We start from the raw sequence: 24,053 nt of genomic DNA, 5'->3' as shown, positions 1-24,053 counted from the left end.
ACCAAACTACCAAAACTCCCATTTATTTCTACTAGTCTTAAACGGCATTAATGTTCCAGGAATCCAATAATTGCATCCACCTTCACGGCTTGCTGGCAAAGTTTAGAATCGACAGGATCTCAATTAGCTCCCAGTATGCTCCCCCCAATCTGTCATAATCCAGATTCCGAAATTAATAATATACCCCTTCATTTTAGTATATGGGAACAACACGGAATTAACCACCTACAACAGCTATTTAACAATAATGTTTTTAGGATACGTGATGAACTGAATACCAACACTCCAGAGCACCCTCGAACTGCCGGAGTGTGTCAAGCAAATAATGAAGCTTCTCTCGCAAAGTAAAAGAAATCTCTCAAAAGTTTATAAATTTCTTGTACTAAATCAATCCACTTACCAATCACCAAATAGGAAGAAGACCTCTCCATGTCTGCTGACCGTAGCTACTTGATATAGATTTGTAACAATATGTTTAGAATGACAAAAAACACAAATCTACATCTGATACAATATAAAGTGCTCCATAGAACACATTTTACTCAGTACACTATGCATAAAATGGGCTTCTCTCATCTAATATATGCGTGCAATGCACCAAAAATACCCCAGACACCTATTTTCATGGGAATGTACACCAATTCAATGCTTTTGGTCTTTGGTTATACAAAAACTTGCATATATTTTAAACTGCAGGATTCCACTTTCCCCAAGATTGTGCATACTTGGCGATTTAAGCATAATTGACCTCCCTAATAAATATTCACAATCATTACTTGTCGCGTTTGCTACCGCTAAGAAAACAATTCTATTAACATCAATCAGTGGCTAAATCTCATCATAGAATATATTGCGTTAGAAAAAATATCAGCAGAATGAAAAAATCAATTACACATATACGTTGATAGGTGGTCACCTTTCCTCAGCATGCTAAATCTAGACTCTTGATTCCTTACCCTGAGTAGGATGCCATCTGACATTTGACAATAGCAAGACTATTTTCATAAGTGTGAAAGTAAGCAATAGAATTCTATATTCTGTGTTGTCGAGGTTGTTGTTGTTTTTTTATTATTCTATTTATTTCTTTTTATTTTCACACATTCTAGATCGGTTTGCATGGTGAAAAGACACTTGCATGCTGTGGGGATCTTCTCCGCTTGTCCCTGTGTTTGCTGTTCCGGAGTCTGTGGGGGTGGGACTTTTTTTCACTCCTTCCTGATCTTGGGGGTGGGGGGAAACCACTGGGGTGACCTCCTGGGGAGTAATGGTGGTGTGATGGTGACTCGCCCATGTTCCGTGGGTGCTGGGGCGGTGCCGGCTGGCACCCGCCTAGGTCCCCCGCTCTGGCTGCTGGTTGGGGGCGGTGGGGCCTCCCTGTCGCTCCTTGGGCCTACTTCCTCCTCTTCTCTCCGTTCCTTGCATCCCGCTGCGGTCGCCTCCTCCTCTTCCTGTGGGGGACCTGTGGGGTCCCCTGCGGGCTGTGGGGCCTGCTGTGGGGTTCTTTTCCCTGCCTGGTTTTTTGGGGGGGGGGGGCCACCTACCACGCTCAGGGGCGGGTAGTGGGTGCTGGTGGGGTTCTGGGGGTGGGGTCCGGGGTTGGTGCTGGGTGGGATGGCCCTCTTCGTCGGTGGTTGTCCGGCCTAATGGGCCCGACCTGCGGGAGGCGTGCCTCTTAATCACTGACTTAGCACACACTCACACCATTCACTGTATGTATTTCTCACTAATCACATCTGGGCACATACACATATCAAAGGGTTCCTCGGGGACTAGTATGGGATCGGGAGGGTGTGGGTGTCGGATGGGCTTTCAGCACGTCTGTGCCGTTTCCCGGTCCGTGTGCCCTGCCCCTCCGCCCTGCTTGCTCCACTGGATTTTAAATGCATCACACACACTCCCCATGTTTTAATGCACCACATACACCTATCTCTGGGGGGCGGTGGGTCGTGGGGGGGGGGGGGGGGGGGGGGGGGAGGGTTTGGCTGTTAGGCAGTAGTGCCTGGCAGCCCTGCCCACACCCCCTCGGCTCACTGACTTCTCCAGATTTTAATGCACCACACCACTCGGGGGGGGGGGGGGGGGGGCACTGATACTGGGCAGGGCCAATGACTGCCAGTCGGGGACCTGGCAGTCACAGTAACAGGGGGGGAGGTGGGTCTCACTTACTTGCATGGGGGTGCTCCCGAGGCCGGCCCCCCCGGGCTGGATGACTGCCCCCCCCCCTCCCCTTTATTGCTCCCTTGGAGTGTGCCCCCTCCTTTCCAACAAACAAGGGAGACACTCCTGCCCTCGCACTGGGCGGGAACTGACTGCATCGCGGGCCCTGTGGGTTGGGGGGGCGTCTGGGTCTCCTGAGGGTGGAGGGGGGTGGCGGGCCGTGTGGGGTGAGGTGTTTGGCTGGGGGGTGGCTCTGGGTCCCTGTGGCCCCCACTGGGTGGCCGGTTGTCGGGGAGCCTCGGTGGGGCCGGCGAACCGCCCTGGGTCCCTCGGTATGGGACGTGTCCCGTCTGCCGGGCTGCTCTCGGGTGGACCCCTGGGCCTGATCCCACCCCTCTATTGATTGGGTGGGGACCTCAGCCGCCGGGGTGCGGCCACAGCAATTACAGGACACTTCTGTCAGTCTTTGTGCATGTAAAATGGTATCAATTCACTTACATGTATCCGCAGGCACACACCCCGAGGACTCTTTCACTGGGTGTGGGGTCACGCAGTTACTGCAACAAATAAGTCATGAATATGCAAATCGCTTGTGTATCCCCTTATACTCTCGTCCTGTAGACTTTTCTAATTTACATAATTAATGCCACCACACTTCAGTTGTACAGCCGGGTTCACGACCCTTGTCCTGCATGCTTCTTCTCCTGTCCTTGTCCTGTTCTATCTTGTCCTGTCCTTCCCTCACAGGGTGTAGCACTATAGCCCTTTGCAACACTAGTATTTAATGTTTCATTAAAGATAATGTAATGATTGACTTCTCTCATCCTGTTTACAATTAGTGCTTTGTCTTTTGTCTTTGTTTCTCTCTCCCTTCTAGAAACTTTGTTCTGTTCGACTGATCAAGTCTGATTCTCAATAAATCTCAATTATAATACCACAGCGGAAGCTTAAAGACTCCACTGTGACACAGTAAAACTGTTTGGGCAAAAAAGGGATACGGATTTTCCATTCTGCTTGACCAAACAGCCGAACAGGCCAAAAAAAAAAAAAAAAAAGGAGTGTATTCTCTCACACAAAAAGGCTCTGTGTAAATCTTACCCATCATCCTTTTTTTTTTCTTGGCATGGTCTCACTCTCACAACTGCCTGGATACTTTTCCATCATTCTTTCTCTGAATCCTCCTGGTACCTTTCCACCCGCTCCCCCCCCCCCCCACTATACCACTCCATCCCAGCCCGCCGCTCATGTCTCCGGACTCCCTGTGGACATGCACTTGCACCGCACTCTGCGCGCACACACACACACACACACACACACACACACACACACACACACACACACACGTCTTTTTTCACCACATGTAAAGGTCTCTCTTTTTACTCCTCCTCCACCTGTCGTCCCATATATCAGTCGCTTCCTTTTCCCACCCCTGTCTGCACCTTCAGCACAGCCCCTCTCCACCCATAAAACCAACACCACCAATATCACCACCAACAAGCAGAATTTCTCAACTTTTCCGCTTGAGGACCTAACACCAGTCTTTGGACCCTTAAAAGCCTTATCTCCCCCTGCCTATGTCCAGAGGCGGGGAAGTTAAACACTGTATACACATGGCACATTTTTTTGTTTTAATTTTTCATTTGTTTTGAGAATTACGATGATTAACAAATCTGGACTTGGTCAGATTGAATAAAACAATAATTTTAAGCACTGCACCATGCATGGATGGAATCCAGGATGATGGCCGACTTCGAATTTGACAACAAAAATAATCTGTTCCAGGGTTGAACTGTCACCATTCTAAATTTTAAAAATGATTTTGCTATAAACATCATATGAAAGTTAAAAAATTAGTCAGTCACTTTTAATATTAAGATATGAACACACAATCTTATTTAGGCAACATAAAGCATAATTCCAAGAGGGATTTGCATTACTAGCACTTTTTTTTAAACAAATTAAAAAAGGTCAGCACTGTAAAATGTAAAAACAATAAAAAAACTACCTTAAAATGTGATATATTTTGACATTCATGGTCAGACTGGTATTGGGACACAGCTGATGTCCTACTGCTTTGAATGAGAGTCTGCGAGTTCGCTTCTCAAGTTCTTCTCTCAATAGCCTTTGTTGAAACTGATACTTCTTTTGGGAAAAAAATGGCAAAGAAAAAAGCTAAACGGAAGCAAAGCAATAGTTTGATGTTCACTGAACTGAGAGCTTGTGGGGTACGCTGAGGTCTCATTTGACTGTATTTTGATATCAAATTTCTTCGACTTTCGAGGCATATTTTCCTGAATATTTTGTTTAAAATTCCAAATTGCACTTCAAATGCCTTTGAGCCTAGAGTTTCCACTGTATGTATTTAAGGTAATATACTGTACATACTGTAACAGTATTTGGCTCTGTGTTTATTGGATATGGGATGCCAACAGTATTTTTCAGGAGAGCTGAAGTGATTGAAAACATACAGTATATTTGGATTCGTATATGATTCGTCCTTTGTGACATGTATTGTTTATATTTGGGGCAGAATTGCAGCACATTGTATTGTAGTAAAGACCACGATGATACACAAATACTCATTTATGATCATTTAAAACAGCATTTTTTTCCCCTCTCCTCATCATTTTAAATTATTTTTGACAAACTTTGCTGATTATGGCCTAGTGCGAAACTATTTATCACTCACTGTACACTAAATGGTGCTCAGTAGTCCATTTGTTTCATCCCATTCCATCCCAAGCTCTGTCTACACTCACTAACCAACTGAGATTCTAACACGAGAGCTGTATTAATGTTAATGCTCTCACAAAGAAAATAACATTGTTGCTAGAGAAGTATTAATTAGGCATATGACCATTTTTTATAAAGACTGAATTGATGCAGCTCCTGTATGTGCAGAAAAAAGTATGTTGTAAGACAGGGATGACAAAAATGAAGACTAATAAAGAAAAGAAAGATAATGGGGATGTGGGAGAAAGGGACAGATGGATATAAGAAAAAGAGAGGAATTGTAACAGAAGAAACAGGTAGAGGTGTGGAGGAAGAAGTGAATGAAGAGAGCAATATGCCTAATCAATTGCTAAGCAGTATTTTCCCAAAATGGCTGTTGTCTGATATGCACAACAACACATGCACACACAATAGCTTGAATAGAATGCTGTATATCTCTGATATGTTTAATTGTACAGTATATAAGGTGTTCCAGCCGAGTCTCAGGTCTATGCAGGTGTTTGAGACCCTTTTCTTATGAGGTGTGCTTGTTAGCACAAATACTTTTTCAGCCTGAGACAGATGGCAGGTGTGAAAACAAGCCGATGGTCCAACATCAACAATCCTCTCTCTGCATTCTTATAATAAAAACTAAATAACAGGAAGACTATTCACAAATAAGAAATTATGGGAATATTTCATACGAGAACAAGACGAGCCCATTCGTTTCCTGTGCTTACCCTTTTTAATTTTGGAGCCTATTGTGCACCCAATCTCTCCTGAAAGAGCAACAAAGTAGAACTTGTTTTGATTAGATATAAGTGTTCTCACTGTACAGCACGGTATGTGAGTGGTTTACAGATCTGCCTCGCAGTTCTGAGTTTCACGATTCAAAACTCAGCACAGTAATCGTTTATAGACCTTGTTTAATTTAAAATTGTCCAAATCCTCAGAATTTCTAACCCTCAACAGTAAGTATTGATAATTTTATTTATTATAATAATAAAGACTTATATAATTAGACTGATGAGACATTTGCAAACATCATCTTGTACTTTGGAAAACAATTATCAAATCTTTGCCCATTTTCTGACATGTTACGGACCAAACCAGTAACTGAATCATAATCAATTTATGTTTGTGCATTTTTGCACAATGTCCTGTTTTTGAATAAAGGGCTGCAGTCTATTCTAGCTGACTTTGGGCACTAGTTGCCAGCCAATCACAAGGCACAGTACAGACAAACAACCATTCACACTCACATTCAAACCGAAGGACAATTTTGTGTTTTCATTTAACCTACCATGCAGGTTTTGGGAATGTGGGAAGAAACCGGAGTGCTTCCTATTATAGCCATGGAGCATATGAGAGAGAACACTTTTGAGTCGTTTTCCGGAAGAATGGAAAAGTAGCAGTCTACTGCTACTACTACACAGTCTGATACTGTGCGGCCTGTGGGAGAAAAATAAAAACGCAGCGTGGCTAATAATGTGGCTTGTGAGTTGTAGATTTTTTTACATGACATCCACATTTCATGTCATCCCCTAACTTTTAACGCCAGTAAAATTATCTGTACTGAATTTAAGCACAGAGCAGAAAAAATATTGGCAGTGCATTGTAGACCAAAGGTTTCCAAATATCCCCATTTTCAAATTTTAACTCTAATTGCAGTTACGGTATTAGTTTGTTCCCATCCCAGGGATATTTTACTTTTCCCCTTTTGTAAATCCAGATTGTGTTTATCAATTCATCACCCAAAAAGTATTCGGAGGGGTAAAAAAAACAAGTAACACAGAAAAGATCTTTTGGCTCAACCCCATTCTGTCTCATTGCATCATGATTTTTTATTTTTTTTTTGTATTTATTTATTTTTGAAATCTTTGCCTCTTCTCTTCCCCTTTTTCTCACCTCATGTGGTTGAGGCGAGGTGAGCGCCTGTGATGAATCTGAATGTTGCCCCTCTTCTCCAAAATTACCACAAACACCACCTTCTCTTTAGTTGTCACTCCCTCTGTCTGTCTTCACACCCACAGCTCTGCAGTCCGCTGGTGGGGACAGAAATATGTATTTAGAGATACAGTACACACAACATATGAGTCAGACATAGTGAAGAGACTATTGTAAGATTCCAGGGAATGTTGATACATAAGCTTGCAACTCTTTGTTGACGTTGTAAGCAGTTCACCTTCAACGGGTTGAAACCCTACAGGCATTTTCCTCTGAATTATTATCATTGGCTGTTGTGGGCTTTTAGTAACCCCCATCAGCCTTTGCACAGAGCATTGTCATTCGAAATGGATTGCCATTCTCTTGGCCCAACACTGTTTTGCATCTGGAAAATCTGACAGGCTTAACAGGCTTTTATCAACACAAGGCTGCCAGACACTGAGCAAGGTTTTCACATGATGCCATATGCTAATGAACAGAAGAAGTCACTTCATTAGGTGTACAGTACCTTGCTATTAGATACCTCTTCGGTCCATTATGGCATTGTAGCAATGATGTTCAAATGTGAAAAGTTTCCATAAATTCACTGATATTGGCTGTTGTATCTTTTACCAGCATAACTTCACCAAGATAGATTAATTAATATACTCATAATTTAATTCAGTTGATCTTGTCTCTGGGTTCCAATGCAGTAGTGTGGCCTCTATACACTTGTACCCTCCAGGATCTTAGACATGATCTGTGCATGAGCCAGGCATGCACAGATCATGCAGGGAATGAGGCCTCTGTAAATGGTGTACTGTGCGGATCGGACTGTGCGATGCACTGTAGGAGATTATGCAGCAAGATATTTTTTTCAGAAACATTAAAATGACTTTGTGTAGATGGCTTTCTCTTGGCTTCCCCTTTCATTCGGACACATTCTCCTTGAGGTTCTATTATAAATAAAACATTCTACATTTTTGTGTTCATTTTTTTGTAACAAAGTTGGACAATGTCATAAAATATGTGCTGCAGGGATTGAGGTTTGACTTTGTCTCAGAGAGCACTGCTCACAAACTGAAACAAAACGAGCCAATTAAGACAGGAAGTGGTTCAATAAAAATTGATCAAAAGATCGTAAACAGGAGACATTTGATGTTTAATTATTTGAATAACTTTGTTTTCCTTTGTCTGCTAATAACTGCTCTGTAATCATTGTAAACAAGTCTGTATTAACAAAGGAAGAGTAGAGCAGCCAAATATTGTACTCAAGATTACTGTCACTTGAGAATAACATGAATCAATTAAATGCTAAAAATAGTCCTCCAAATAATTAAAGGTATTCAGTGAAATTACTTAAGTACTGGGTAACTGGTGAGTAACCTAATTTATTTATGAACATCAACATCAAATAGACAAAAATATAAACTAGGAATGTGCAAATTCAGATATTGCCTAACAATATCACTTTAAACTTTTTATAAAATAATATAAATGAAGGCAAATTGAGCCACAAGAAATGGTCTTAAATCAACTTTCTTTGTTTATGCTTGTGAAACATTATAATAGTCTGACCAGGCAGAGATAATTAATATTATTATGACTTTCATCATATTGAACTTTGACAGGTAGATTCACTCGTATTTATCAGCCATGCTGACATCTTTCTGCCAATATACATCTTTATCTTCAGTGCTGCGCATACATTGCAGATTGCTTTTTCTCCCTATTCCTTTGTAATGCGCACAACACTTTCTACAGGTACAGAGCGCTCCGACAGGTCTGTAACAGAGTAAAAGTAATGCCCATCTATCCATTTTCAATGCCGCTTATGCTGTGCAGGGTTGCGGGATGCTAGAACCTACCCCAGCTGACTTTGGGCGAAAGGAGGACTATACCCTGAACTGGTTGCCAGTCAGTCGCAGATCCCATATAGACATGGACAACCAATTCGCACTCACATTCACACCGTCACTGAGTGGCAACTGAACCCACGCTGCCTGTACCAAAGTCAGGTGAATGTACCACTACACCATCGGTGACGTAAAAGTAATGTAGTAGTACAATTTATCCAAAACGTTACTTAAGTAAATGTAGCATGTTATTACCCACCTCTTGTAATAAACAATGTTTTCTAGTCTGGCCATACACCATACATAATATGAACAAAAGTACTGGAAATGAAAGAAACATTGGAGTTGATCCCAAGCGCTAACGGCTTGACCTCATCTCCACATTTTTTTAGTTTGTCTGTACGAATTTTTGTCAATCCAAAAAATCACTTGTGAGGTCGGAGTTTAACTTGTGTTGCTAATCAGAATCTCTATTCTAGTTCTCAGATGTTTGATTGGGTTGAGGTCAAGGCTGGTCAAGTTCTTCCAAACTCATCTAAGCACACACCCATGGACCTCTCTTTTTCCACTGGGCCACAGTCACAACAAATTAAATGGTACCACAGGACATGTATTACAATATCAAGTACTCATCCAACAATTGATTGAATAATTAATGAATTAATTGAAAGGCGTGGTCCAACAATATAGTGTTTTTCCACCTGCATGCTCCTCAATGAACGTTTTTGTTCGTTCACACGTATTTCTATCTGAAAAGGCGAGTGAAAGGCTCATATTGTGATGCATAAAGGTCACATGGAAGCACACAGACACCATCACCTCGCACGGACCTTCAGCTCACACTGGTTCTAACACTGTGCATTTACAAAAAAACAGCTCTATTGGTTACCTGATACTAGCGAGTACACTGTGCATCTTAAGCATTCTTTTAACTCGCACGGGATGCATATGGTGCTGAACAGCTTTACTGCAGCTCTATATAGGAGCAACAGTCTGCTCCTGTATGGCCCTGAGCAGTGCCAAAGGTTGAGAACATGTTGCTTTATACATGTAAACTGCTCTGAACTCGCAGATTCTCTGTGTGAGATGTTTGATCACACAAAACTTGTGTGACGCCATAAAGTGAATCAGTACAGTATTTGGTAATACAGTAATCCCTTATCGTGGGGATTAGGTTCCGGATCACCCCCACAATAGGTGAAATCCACGACGTAGCGTGTATGTTTTAGGGGTCGCCACAGCGTGTCATCCTTTTCCATATATGCCTAGCTCCTGCATCCTCCTCTCTAACACCAATTGCCCTCATGTCTTCCCTCACTACATCAATCAACCTTCTCTTTGGTCTTCTTCCAGCTCTCCCGATCGAAGTCTGCTCTCTCTAACTTTGTCTCCAAAACATCTAACCTTGGCTTTCCCTCTGATAAGCTAATTTCTAATCATATCCAACCTGGTCACTCCTTGAGAGAACCTCAACATCTTCTTTTCTGCCACCTCCAGCTCTGGCTCCTGTTGTCTCTTAAGTGACACTGTCTCTAATCTAACTTTATTCCTCTATAGTTCCCACAGCTCTGCACATCACCCTTGTTCTTAAAAATGGGCACCAGCACACTTTTCCTCCATTCCTCAAGCATCTTCTCACCTGCTAGAATTTTGTTGAACAAGCTGGTCAAAAACTCCACAGCCACCTCTCCTAGATGCTTCCATACCTCCACAGGAATGTCACCAGGACCAACTGCCTGTCCATTTTTCATCCTCTTTAGTGCCTTTCTAACTTCCCCCTTGTTAATCATTGCCACTTCCTGGTCCACCACACATGCCTCTTCTACTCTTCCTTCTCTCTCATTTTCCTCATCCATCAACTCCTAAAGTATTCTTTTCATCTATCCAGCACACTACTGGCACCAGTCAACACATTTCCATCTCTATTCTTAAATCACCCTAACCTGCTGCACATCCTTCCCATCTCTAACCCTCTGTCTGGCCAACCTGGATAGATAATTTTCTCCTTCTTTAGTGTCCAACCTGGCATAGACAGTGGGTACGGAAAGTATTAGGACCCGATTAAATTTTTTTCACTATTTGTCATATAGCACCCATTTTTTCCTCATTACACAGCACCCCATATTGACAGAAAAAACGGAATTGTCGACATTTTTTCAGATTTATTAAAGAAGAAAAACTGAAATATTAGAAAGCCCATAAGTATTCAGACCCTTTGCTGTGACACTCATATATTCAACTCGAGTGCTGTCCATTTCTTCTAATCATCCTTGAGATGGTTCTACACCTTCATTGGAGTCCAGCTGTGTTTGATTATACTGATTGGACTTGATTAGGAAAGCCACACACCTGTCTATATAAGACCTTAGCGCTCACAGTGGATGTCAGAGCAAATGAGATCAAAGGAACTGCCTGAAGAGCTCAGAGACAGAATTGTGGCAAGGCACAGATCTGGCCAAGGTTACAAAAAAATTCTGCTGCACTTAAGCTTCCTTAAGAGCACAGTGGTCTCCATAATCCTTAAATGGAAGACGTTTGGGATGACCAGAACCCTTCCTAGAGCTGGCCGTCCGGCCAAACTGAGCAATCTGGGGAGAAGAGCCTTGGTGAGACAGGTAAACAAGAACCCAAAGATCACTCTGGCTGAGCTCCAGAGATGCAGTCGAGAGATAGGAGAAAGTTCTTGAACGTTAACCATCACTGCAGCCAGTCAGGGCTTTATGGTAGAGTGGCCCAACGGAAGCCTCTCCTCAGTGCAAGACGCATGAAAGCCCGCATGGAGTTATCTAAAAAACACCTGAAGAACTCCAAGATGGTGGGAAATAAGATTCTCTGGTCTGACGAGACCAAGATAAAACCTTTTTGCCTTAATTCTAAGTGGTATGTGTGGAGAAAACCAGGCATTGCTCAGTGAAGCCTGGTGGTGGCAGCATCATGCTGTGGTTGTGTTTTTCAGCTGCAGGGACAGGGAGGCTGGTTGCAATCGAAGAAAAGAAGAATGCGGCCAAGTACAGGGATATCCTGGACGAAAACCTTCTCTAGAGTGCTCAGGACCTCAGACTGGGCCGAAGGTTCTTCTTTCAACAAGACAATGACCCTAAGCACACATCTAAATGGCTTCAGAACAACTCCGTGGCTATTCTTGAATGGCCCAGCCAGAGCCTTGACTTAAACCCAATTGATCTGGAAAGACCCGAAAATGTCTGTCCACCAACGTTCACCATCCAACCTGATGGAACTGGAGAGGATCTGCCAGAGGATCCCCAAATCCAGGTGTGAAAGACTCATGGCTGTATTAGCTCAAAAGGGTGCTTCTATTAAATACTGAGCAAAGGGTCTGATTACTTGTGATATTTCAGTTTTTCATTTTTGATAAATCTGCAAAAATTTCAAAAATTCAATTTTTTTCTGTCAATATGGGTTGCTGTGAGGGACTTTTTCTTTTTTTGTAACCTTGGCCAGATACGTGCCTTGCCACTATTCTGTCTCTGAGCTCTTCAGGCAGTTCCTTTGACCTAATGATTCTCCTTTGCTCTGACATGCACTGTGAGCTGTAAGGTCTTATATAGACAGGTGTGTGGGTTTCCTAATCAAGTCCAATCAGTATAATCAAACACAGCTGGACTCCAATGAAGGTGTAGAACCAGCTCAAGGATGATCAGAAGAAATGGACAGCACCCGAGTTAAATATGAGTGTCACAGCAAAGGGTCTGAATACTTATGGCTGTGATATTTCAGTTTTTCTTTTTTAATAAATCTGAAAAAAATTCAACAATTCCGTTTTTCTGTCAGTATGGGGTGCTGCGTGTATATTGAGGAAAAAAAATGAACTTAAATGATTTCAAAGTGCCTTTTCTGAAGGACCGGTTTGATTTTTGCTAACTGCCTTAACTGGAAAATGCTAGACCACGGCTTTAATCTGGGTGTCAAATTTAAGATCAGTGTCCACTTTTATACCTAGGTTGTTAATGATGGACTTTTGATATTGCACGAAGGAACCCAAATTAACTAGGGGGGTCAAAGAAGTGCCTGTCTTCTTCTCATTAAAATTTCAAAAGTTAAGAGACATCCAGGCCTTAATATCATGTAAGCACTCAAGGAATGGCTTAGCACACTAGGAATCAGACTTTTTAAGGGGTGCATAGATCTGACTGTCATCTGCATAGCAATGAACATAAATACCATGTTTCCTGAGAATTGAGCCAAGTGGGAGTAAATAGAGGGAAAATGAGAGGGCCAAGCACAGAACCCTGTGGCACCCCATGTGAAAGGGGAGCAGTGGAGGACACAGAGTCAGCAAGGCTAACACAAAAGGTTCGCTGAGACAGGTAGGATCTGAACCATTCAAGTGCTGTGCCTCTGATGCCCACCCACTGCTCCAAACAAGTAATCAGGATATCATGGTCCACAGTATCAAAGGCTGCAGTCAGACCTAAAAGTACTAAGACAACACAGTGACCAGCGTCGGTAGCTAAAAAGATGTCAGTAAAAACTCTTAAAAGCGCTGATTTGTGGTGTGCAATGTTTTAAAACCAGATTGGAGTGGCGCAATAATATTTTGTTTATTAATAAAACTCCATAACCTGGGATAAGAGAATCTTTTCCAAGAAAGGAAAGGCAATTTGGAGATTGGCCTAAAATTTGCCAAGACAGTGAGTGGGATCCAGCCCAGGTTTTTTTTTTTTTTTTTTTTAAACAAAGGTTGCACAACGGCATGTTTAAAATTAATGGGAGCCACTCCTGCAGACAGACTACTATTAATAACTACAGTAAACGATGGCCCAATAGAAGGGAACACCTCCTTAAAAAGTCGGGGAGGTACAATATCACTTGGGGAATCTAAAGGCTTCAAGTGACTAACAATTTCCTGCACAAATTGCAGGGGCACAAGCTCAAAATGGTCTAAAACAGCAGAGCAGGGAGCAAACACTGAAGGATCAAAACTACGGGGTGAAATAAGTGCTCTGGCAGAAGTGACTTTATCAAGGAAAAAGTGAAGAAAGTTTTCACATACAGCCAGGGAAACGTCAATTCCAACAGTCTGTGGGGCATTCAAGGCAGAGTTGATAACCTTAAACAGAACACAAGGCTTGTGGGAGTTTAATAGAACAATATCAGAAAAATATTTTTTCTTAGCGTCTTTCACAGTGGATTGGTAATGACGCCAGGAGTCTCTCAACATTTGGAAAGAGACTTGTAATATTTCCTTTTTCCACTTTCTCTCAGCTCTTCGACAGGCTTGTCTGGAAGCATGGTTGTTTCATTCAACCAGGGCTAAGCCTCTGTTTTTGTTTTTTGCCTTCTTTTTTTAATGGGGCCGCAATGTCCATAGTCGTGTGACAGGTGTCGAGGAACCAAGTGTTAAGAGACTCAGTATCATTATAGACACTTACAGGTTTGACACATTTTTGACTGAAGACAGTCGAGAAGTAAGCAGCAGTGGAAGAGTTAATAACTCGACATCGGCGAGCAGTAGCAGAAGGTTTGACTGTTTGACAGCAAACAGTAGCTTCAAACACTAAAGGCATATGATCAGAGAAAAAAACATCACAGATCTCCAGATTAGAGACAGACAAACCATAAGATAAAACAAGATCAAGTGCGTGACCACGTTCCTGTGTATTCCCAATTACAGACTGAACAAGATTAAAAGAGTCGATGATGCTTAGAAAGTCACTCACTAATGGGTTATTGCGACAACACGTGAATATTACAATCACCAACAATAAGAACCCGGTCATATTCAGGCATAATATCCGCCAAGAACATAGAGAAGTCTGTTAAAAAGTCTTTGTTATATTTAGGAAGCTGCGATAAACAACCGCACACAATACCGTGTGTAAATGTCCCAGTTCAAACTGATTCAGTTCAAAGCTGGCGGGAGATGACAGTGATATCTGTTTGCATTTAAAATCACTCTTAAAAACAGTCACAATTCCTCCACCTCACCCAGATGTCTGGGGAGAAATACCAGCACTCGTCAGGTAAAAGTTCCGTAAAGAAACAGGACTCACCAGCACTCAGTCAGGTCTCGGAGATAAAGAGGAAGTACAGCTCCCGAGATATGAAGAAGTCCTTAAGGATACATGTTTTATTACCAAGTGATCTGGCGTTGACCAGGCCAAACCTAGCAGGAGCTGGTGGGTCAGGGCGAACAGCTGACGAGGAAACCCGACACAGAGGGCGCAGATACTCCAGATTCACTCCGCACCAGCGGAGACATGGAGAGGAGGGGCCGCGGGGATGGAAGGCTAAATCGGAGCCTGTCAACGTAAAAAAGACAGGCAAGAACAGGGTCCAGGGAACGCTGAGCGACACACAGGCGAGGACCAGCTCCAAAACCACCTCGATCGGGACGTGCCAACGCGGCCCTCAGCCTCACAGGCAGCCAACACGCTTTCCTCGGCGTCAGTGCCTTTTACGCCGAGGTGGTGGAGCAAGAGTACATCGGAGGTATGAAGGGATATCCGGTAGGAAAGGAAGCTCCGTTCCTCGCCGTCCGTTATAGTCCAATTTACGCACATTCCCAGCGGTGATCCTCAGATCTAGTAGCGTTTGGCGACCATATACCTGCAGAGAGTTGACGGTTTGTACAAGTGTTGCAAACAGAAAAAAACGCATACAACAGGTGGAGCAGCTGACGGCCTGCCTGACACACTGGCGCCATCCCGCGATATGACGAATTATGCATGATAGAAATATAAAAAATAATCTGCAATGCAATGAATCTGCAATAGGTGAACTGCGATATAGTGAGGGAACACTGTACAGTAGTTTAAGAACATATAACCTGGATTCTAACACTATTGAGAGGCATGATTGGACATACTTGTACAATAGCAGAGCATGATCTGCTGTATACTGCATTTTATGCTGAAAGTACAAGCAACAAGGTCACTGATGGTGTAGAGGTTCACTCGCCTGACTTTGAAGCAGGTAGTGTGTGTTCTGCCTTTTGCTTGAAGTGCGCTGGGATAAGATCACTTCAACTTGAAAAGGAGTTAGAGTGGTATAGAAATTGATAGATGGATGGATCCTAGCAATTTTTATTCACCCCTAATTCATTTAATTTTCGTAACTTTACCTTAGCAGCATCATTTTTAGTGGACTCTTTGATTGAGTGTATGTTTGGCTAAAAATAAAATCAAGAGCAAAACTAATCGCTTATTTTGAAACATGCTTCTGTGTTAGCGCAAGGTTATGAACAAAGTCTGTTTGACTATTGGACGCTGCAGTGGAAACTAGGTTATTGTCACTGATGCCCCGGAGCAAAGCGAGCAACATGCCTGCTGCCTACAGTAATACCAACATGCTGTCTAGTATCCAGTCTTAGAAGGGAGTATGTGTGCATACTTTTGCAGCTCATATTATATTCTTGATTTTCCTGAGATTAATAACGAGGGATTGTTCATTTAAAATAGGGGTGTCATTGTAGTTCAGGGGACTCATACAGCCTAATTTGATGTCAAAGGAGCCAGACCACAAAAATTATACCATACTTAATATAATTATAAATTACAGTAAGTGTTTCCCTTTGTTTAAATGCAAATCAAAAGAAGTACATAAGGAAAATCTTTAGATTTAATGACATTAAAAAAATATATTTTACAAAAAAACCTCAGCTTGAGAAATGTTTGCGTCAGTTTGTCATCTACATGTGTGCAAAGTAATTGATCACAGTGATTGTATTTTGAGGCAAAAAACTTGATGTCACAGGTATTTGGAACTGAAAAATATAGTAATGCACTTTAAAATTACATAAATTTTTGAACAATGAATTTTTACCACTCGATTTTCTACATTAGCATAATAATTATCAAAATTATCCTTAGTCCCCACCGCCACAATGTTATGTATTTTTTTCACTTTCAAATTCATCCTGTGGACCAGGTACCAACCGCAAGATTGCGGCGCATGCATACGCAGCGGCTGCTCTCTGTCCCAAACAAACGGTGCTTTTGGGTTTTTTGTCTTATAAATCAGTGTTTTAGTCCGTATTCGTCGTGTTCCAAGATGCAGATACAGTCGCAAACTTCTGATTGACATCGGCAGAACTACTTTCACGGAGTTAAACTCTACTCTCACTGAGGAGCTACGGAACTGCGGGTTGCTTCAGGTACCTGCAACAGCTGCAACCCCCACTCCTGCGTCATGCCCAGAGTGGAGGCGCTACGAACAGCGAAGGAGGAAGCAGAAACTGGGCAAGCGCGGAGGTATCTGAGCTAGGCAAGCGGCTAAACCACACAAGCCGACTATTCCCTCCATCGTGTTAGCCAACGTACGCTCTCTGGACAACAAGCTGTATTATATTCGACTGCTCTGATCTACTCGTAAGACTGTGTTTTTGTGTTTGTGGAAACATGGCTTAACAGCAGCGTTCCGACAGCGCCATTCAGCTCGACTGGCTAGCATGCTACCCAGCGGACAGAACTCTCGCGGGAGCCAACACTCACGCCGGCAGACTGTGTGTTTACTTCAATGACGCCTGTTGCCGGGACGCTACACTGCTCACCGCTACTGGAGTTTATGGCTCTGAAGTGCTGGCCGTTTTATTTACTGAGGGAATTCGCTGCCATACTGCTTGTGGCAGTCTATAATCCTCCAAACTCCAGCAATAACAGGAGTGAGGCGTAAATGAGCTACACCATCATATCAATGAACAGCTGACGGCCCACCCAGATGCTTTCCTCATCCTAGCTGGGAACTTTAACTATGCTGACCCCAAGGCTGTGTCTCCTAAACTTAAATATTGACTTTCCAATACGGGGAAATAACACTGGACAATGTTTCTACTCCCCTGTGAGGGGCCTACAAGGCACTTCCCCTCCCCCACCTCGGCGCCTAAGGTCATCTCACTGTTATGCTAATCCCAGTTTACAGACCACTGGTTAAAGTCTCCCAACCAGTTAGGAAACGGGTATGAGTGTGGCCAGAAGGGTCCCTTGAGGCACTTAGACTGTTTTGCCACCACAGACTGGACCATGTACAAACAGGCTGCCACCTACAACTCCATCACAAACCTTTAGGAGTACACAGAGACTGTTACTGCTTACATCAGCAAGTGTATGGATGATGTCACAACCACCAAGTCCAGCACTGCCCGTGCCAATCAGAAGCCATGGCTGTCGGGCGAGGTCTACAGACTACTGAAGGTCCGCAACACGGCTTTTAGGTCTGGGGATGAGGAGGGCCTGAGGACAGCCAGGGCCAATCTGTCTCGTGGCATCAGGGAGGCCAAGAGGAAGTACTGCAGGAAGATCGCCCACCGCTTCAGTGACACAAGGAGTCTGTGGCGAGGTATTCAGACCATTACGGACTATAAACCCTCACCACAGCTCCACCTCCCTGCTAAACAAGATGAATGACGACTGGTGGACGACTGGTTAGAGCATCTGCCTCACAGTTCTGAGGACAGGGGTTCAATCCCCCGCCCCGCCTGTGTCGAGTTTGAATGTTCTCCCCGTGCCTGCGTGGGTTTTCTCCGGGCACTCCGGTTTCCTCCCATATCCCAAAAACATGCATGGTAGGTTAACTTGACAACTCTAAATTTCCCGTAGGTGTGAATGTGAGTGCAAATGGTTGTTTGTTTGTATGTGCCCTACGATTGGTTGGCAACCAGTTCAGGGTGTACCCCGCCTCCTGCCCGATGATAGCTAGTATAGGCTCCAGCACGTCCTCGACCCTAGTGAGGAGAAGCGGCTCAGAAAATGGATGGATGGTGGACTTCTTCGCTCGCTTTGAGGCACACAACAGCACCCCTGCACACAAGACTCCACCCACTCCTGGTGACTAAGTGCTGACACTGACCCGGGACAGCATGAAAAAATCTCTCTAGGATCAACACACGAAAAGCCCCGGGCCCAGATAACATACTGTTCTGAGGGACTGTGCAGCTGAACTCACAGACGTCTTCACGGACATCTTCAACACCTCCTTGAGTCAGGGTGTTGTCACCACGTGCTTCAAAGCCACCACCATCATCCCGGTCCCGAAGAAGTCATCTCCCTCCTGCCTAAATGACTACCGTCCGGTAAAGCTCACTCCAATCCCGATGAAGTGCTTCGAGTGGGTAGTAATGTACCACGCCAAGTTCCCCCCCCCCTCCTTGGACCACTTCCAGTTTGCATATCGGTCCAAACGGTCAACTGATGACGCCGTCTCCACCGCCCTCCACTCTGCCCTCACCCACCTGGACCCTAAGGACTCATGTGTCAGAATGCTGTTCATAGACTTCAGCTCAGCATTCAATACCATCATCCCTAAACACCTCATCTAGAAACTCGACAAGCTGGGGCTCAACACTACAATGTGCAACTGGCGGCTGGACTTTCTGACAGGGAGACAGGCAGTACGGGTCGGCAGCAACACATCCAGCACCGTCACTCTGAGCACGGGGGCGCCTCAAGGTTGTGTGTTGAGCCCCCTCCTCTTCACCCTGCTGACCTATGACTGCACACCGAGATACAACTCCAACGTCTTCATCAAGTTTGCAGACGACATAACTGTGGTGGGTCTCATCAGCATTGGAGACGAGACAGACTACAGGAGTGAGGTGAGCCCTCTGGCTGGGTGGTGCACGGTCAACCATCTCTCTCTGAACATGGAAAAAACCAAGGAGATTGTTGTGGACTTCAGGAGAGCGCACTCCCAGCATGCTCCCCTGAACATTAACGGTGCTGGGGTGGAGAGGGTGCTCAGCACCAAGTTTGCAGATTCAATTAATATTTTGTATACTGTATATACTATATTATTATTATTTAGCTTTTATATTTATGTTATTATTTTTTACTGTCTTTTGTAGCACCGTGGGCCCTTGAGTACTATAATTTCAATCCTCTGTATGTGTTACACATATTGAAGAATTGACAAAAGTACCTTGTAAGCGGGGTGGTTTAGGCCCACGGGCCTTATCTTTGAGACCACGGATTTAAAACATCATACCCTCGTATTAATGATATTGGAACCTCGAAAGTCAAACACATTCCCTACTGGCATTCTGGTCCATCACTGAGTTGTTGGGATTTTAAAACGATTTGCTCAAATAACTAACTGTACAGGCAATCTTTGAAGTAACGTTTAATATTCTGATAGGGCACAAGTGACACAGCTTCCAGTATCTATTCTTCTTCTTTTCCTATGATGTTGTTTCACTACAAGCAGCAGCAGAACACTGACGTTCTTTCTGCAAATTTTTAATGCCCCTCACAGTCGTAATACTGTACATTGATGCCAAATTAGTTTCTGTATGTGCAGCAGGATGTGTTGAGCATTGAAGTTGCGGGAATAGAGTACTGTGTGTGTTTATCCTTTGCTCTTGTGTGGTTTTGATAGCATATTGTATTGGGAATGCATACATGTAAATGCAGGTGAATGTTGGGTTTTTCATTTTTCCGTCTGGGTGTGTGCTTCATATAAATGGCGAGTAGCATTCTCTTTTTGTTCCCCACTAATGGCATCCTTAGCAGGGCTATTACGATTGAAACCACGTTGCCACAGAAACACAGCTTGTCCCTGTGAATTAGAAGTATTTCACTCCCTCTCTTGTTCACCCTCGCTCTCGCTTTCTGTCACTCTCATTCTCAACCAGCTCTGTACTCTTTCGCCATTCCGCTCTCGTTCATCTCTTCCTCTCCACCTGTCCGCAGCTAAACGTGACAGACTTGAAGCTGATGTCTAAGGAGAGGGGTGCATGTACATGAAAGAGAGAGCGCAGCAGTCAAAGGTTCTGTGAGGGAGGAAAGGAGGATGAACTAAAAGAGGAACGGATAGAACTTTAGATGGTAATGACGATATTTCAAGTTCAACAACAGCTAACAGAAGTAAGGCTGCCTTTAGAATTGAAATTGTCCCACTGAGATAGGAGAACATTTGGGCAGAAGAATATTTATTCAGAAAATACTAATCTAGACAGCCAACTAAGAAAAGCCACCACAAAAAACAATTACAATGTCACTCAGTAGAGCACTGACCTCCAACACAATCAAAACAGAAAAAGAAAAAAAAAGAGTTGAAGGATATTATTTTTGTTTGTTAGCATCCTAGTTCCTGCTTCATGGAGGATGGCTTAAGTGGGAGACAAACAAAAAAACGTAACATCTTAACCAATTTTTTAAATGTGGGACTCCGCACATGACGAGGAAAGAAAACTCGTGTGTATGCTTACTGGTCTTATAGTTTCTGGTGTAATCAGGATAACCATCACAGCACGCCACACACATTATGAAATCTCCACTGACAATTGAGGTTGCTTTTTATGTTTCCGTTCCTATTTGCAGACAAAGAATGGCATCATAGTGTAACTCTCAGGCGAGTGAGAAAACCAACTGGCGCTTTGTCAGTTCTTATTTGAACCGGCACAGATTCAGCTCTTGCACAATTTGGCACCAGAACTGTTTCTGCACTGGAACTGATTTGATGAGAATGCGGCATCGTGAGTGCTGGAAACTGCATGATGTTAATGGTCAAATGAAAATGTACTATTTTTATTCTGTCCAAAAATATTAATACAAAACAATACAACTCGCCTTATGCTTTCATACATAGCAGAATTAAGAACTATGAAAATTCCCCTGATGAAGAACAAACTTTTATCAGACCATTCAATTATCTAGAAATGAAATTAGCTCATTGTGTGAAATGCTGTTTTAATTGGGTTTTGTAGCTGTGTTTCCACATAAAACAAGCAGTGTACACTACATTTCAGTGTGCTTCAAAAGTTGTAAAGGGTAACTAACGTACTTTTCGGTACCGGACCACTGCTGGTATCCTTCTGTTAGGATATATTACCTAGAGCAGGGGTGTCATACTCATTTTCTCACAGGCCATATTGTTGGGACGGTTTCCCTTCAGGGGGCCGTTATGACTGTGAAACCATATACTGTAAATTTTTCATCGCCTCATCATAGTCTTACGTAGACACAACAAACTGATGGATAACTACTTTTGAAATCAGAAGTCAAGGATAAGAGTTTGTTCAACATTTTTCCAAGTTACTGTAATAAGGGGTTTGGTAATGAAAAACCTGCTTGCAATATCTCAGTGTTATTATTTATTACATACTATATGGCGATTTTAAATTTTAGAATAGATTATAGCAAGAGTCATGGAAGTTGGTGCACATGATTTTTTTTTCGTGAGCCACATTAAATGATGTGGTGGGCCGGATGTGGCCCCCGGGCCTTAAGTTTGATATATTTGACCTAGAGGGTGGTGCTCAACACACTTAAGTAATTATTTTGATTGGTTGATAGAGAATTGTAAGACCGTGGAATCGAAAGAAGCAAAAAAAAAAAAGTGACATATTCCACAAACAGCTTCTTGTATTAGCAGCCATATGCCAAATGAAACAAACGCAAAATGTAATCGGCTTGGAAAACTTTTTCATTTTGTACAAACCAGATCGTGTGCTTGATTATGGCTGAATCAACACCCTGAAACTGTCATCAAAACCGAGGAGAGACATTTAAGTGAAGAGCAGGGATAATATATTTGAACAAGAAAGGCTTGATTAGAATATAGTGATGAGCTTGAGAATTAAAAGCAGAGGGAGTTTGAGACAGTCCTATATTCCATATTGATGGAATATAAAATAGGGTGAGAAAATTGAGAGAATGAGAAAGTGGAAGAGAAGACGAGAGAGAGATTGATTATGTTCTTCTAAGTGCTTCCGGCATTATTGGAACTGTACAGTCCTCCCAACCAGGCAATTTGAATTAACATTCCAGAGACTTATTGAGAGAGGGGGGATGGAGAAGCAGGACAAGGGGGTTAAGAGTGAGAAGGGGAGAGGGAAGAAGGTTAGGAGCAAGGGTATGAAGGGGGCGGGTTGGCAGGGAGACAGAGAAAGAGAGTGAGGGTCTGGAGGGAGGACAGAGATAGAATAACTGGGTTCAAAAGTAGGACAGAGTGAGAGATGGCAAGAGACAAAGGGGAAAAGCTGGAGAAATGAGCATTAAACGTTTGAGCAAAAGCAAAAGACAAGCCAATTTGAAAAGATCAACACGCTAAACTCTACTTTCATGAATTCCAGCTGGGCACTGTGCATAATAATCCATTTCAACCATAATGCGTTTAGAAATTCGACTTTAAATATTCATTCCAAATGCTGAGACAAATCCAATTGGGGGATAGCATTAATCCAATCAGGAACGAGACGAGAGTGAAAGAGTTGGTCTTAAGTTAAGAGAAAATGGATAGATGGGCTTGGATAAGGTTCTGGTGGAGCGGTCGACCAAGCAAAGCACGTCAAGGTTCAAGACAGGACAGCACAAACTTTATAGAGTTCCATTGTCCAAAGTTGGGAACAAAAATAGCAGATCCATACCATAACAATTTTTGGCAGTCCTCCACCGAGGACAACTGGTGGTTGGTACCTACAGTTTTCCGTTACCTAAAAGGAGGAGGGAGACACACTGCATTTTGTTGACACTGCAGTTTGAGTAACGGTGGCAATGCCCCAATTTTTGGTACTGTTATACTTTATAACTAATTTGCATTTTATATTTTAATACAGACCACAAATTAAATCGTGAAACAAGTATATAGTACAATATAGTGCTATTTTAAGTAATTTACTTGGTGTGTGTGTGATTCTCTGTCCAAGGATATGGTGTCAACAGCCCCTAGTTCATTCAAACAGACTAATATGTGGCATGACTATCATATGCCATTTTTTATTGGCATGTGGGTCACTTATGATTGAGCCCTTTGAAACGTGTCACCTCCAGTGTGATGTGACCGAGAAAATAAAGAGTGTTTATATATGCGATGCTGCGATTATGAGACAGATTAACATTTAAATTTTGTTTGCAGGTTTTATGACGAATAACAAATGAGTTTTGTTTTTCTGTGGAAGAAAAAAAATAATTCAGTGGTACCTTAAATATGAGCAGGACCAGGTAGATTGGTCCAAAGAGAAACAAACGTCTAGTGACAAAGCTTGAGGAAAAGAAAATTGTAACCAGAGTCAAAAGTGCCACAAATTCAACAGGTGGAGCGGCCTCTTCCTTTCTCATGCCCGTTTGCACGTCTTCCACCTCCCTCCTGATCGAGGAGGAGCGGTCCCTGCCCTGCACAGGTCACACAAAGCAAATATGAAGTCACGCTTCATGGTGCATGTGGATCACATTAGTCTTAAGAGGAAGGACTTGGAAATGAAATGCCAATGATGGAGCCCTTGCCTCTTCAGTCTAATGAGAATCCTGAGCAGGTGATCATTTATGGTTGAGAAGAGCTTGTCAAGATGTTTCACATCAGGTCAGTTTTACAGCGTTTTGTAGATTATAAATGCTGTTGGTTGCTTGAGAATACCACTGATTAGGAGATGATCGTCTTTACCACGTAGTTAAATTTTAGAAGCATCATGTTGCTTCCATTTACACTGAAAAAGTGTTTCGTTAGTGT

The 24,053-nt window shown here is 43.0% G+C and overlaps 1 protein-coding gene and 1 long non-coding RNA gene across 5 annotated transcripts in view; one reads left to right on the top strand and one right to left on the bottom strand.

The window, feature by feature from the left end:
* The window catches only part of LOC133465786 (uncharacterized), a 31,598-nt gene extending 16,798 nt beyond the window's left edge, over positions 1–14,800 (bottom strand). For both annotated transcript variants that reach the window (XR_009784752.1, XR_009784753.1), the window contains exons 1-2: positions 14,666–14,800; positions 6,778–6,914 (exon numbers count right to left, since the gene is read on the bottom strand). This is a non-coding gene — a long non-coding RNA (uncharacterized LOC133465786). The remainder of the gene's footprint in view (positions 1–6,777; positions 6,915–14,665) is intronic.
* The window catches only part of LOC133465783 (glutamate receptor ionotropic, NMDA 2B-like), a 168,931-nt gene that overhangs the window by 63,859 nt on the left and 81,019 nt on the right, over positions 1–24,053 (top strand). Inside the window, exon 1 of one of the 3 annotated variants that reach the window (XM_061748874.1) lies at positions 14,976–15,104. The exons of the other annotated variants lie outside the window; for them this stretch is intronic. The gene's annotated coding sequence lies outside the window, so the exon portion shown is untranslated. Of the gene's footprint in view, positions 1–14,975; positions 15,105–24,053 lie in introns of those variants that run through there. 3 annotated transcript variants of the gene reach the window in all.

This window comes from Phyllopteryx taeniolatus, chromosome 16 (assembly GCF_024500385.1).
Source record: "Phyllopteryx taeniolatus isolate TA_2022b chromosome 16, UOR_Ptae_1.2, whole genome shotgun sequence".
NCBI classification, from domain to species: domain Eukaryota; kingdom Metazoa; phylum Chordata; class Actinopteri; order Syngnathiformes; family Syngnathidae; genus Phyllopteryx; species Phyllopteryx taeniolatus.
The sequence above is the reverse complement of the archived record's forward strand: the minus strand, read 5'-3'. Positions and strand labels throughout refer to the sequence as shown.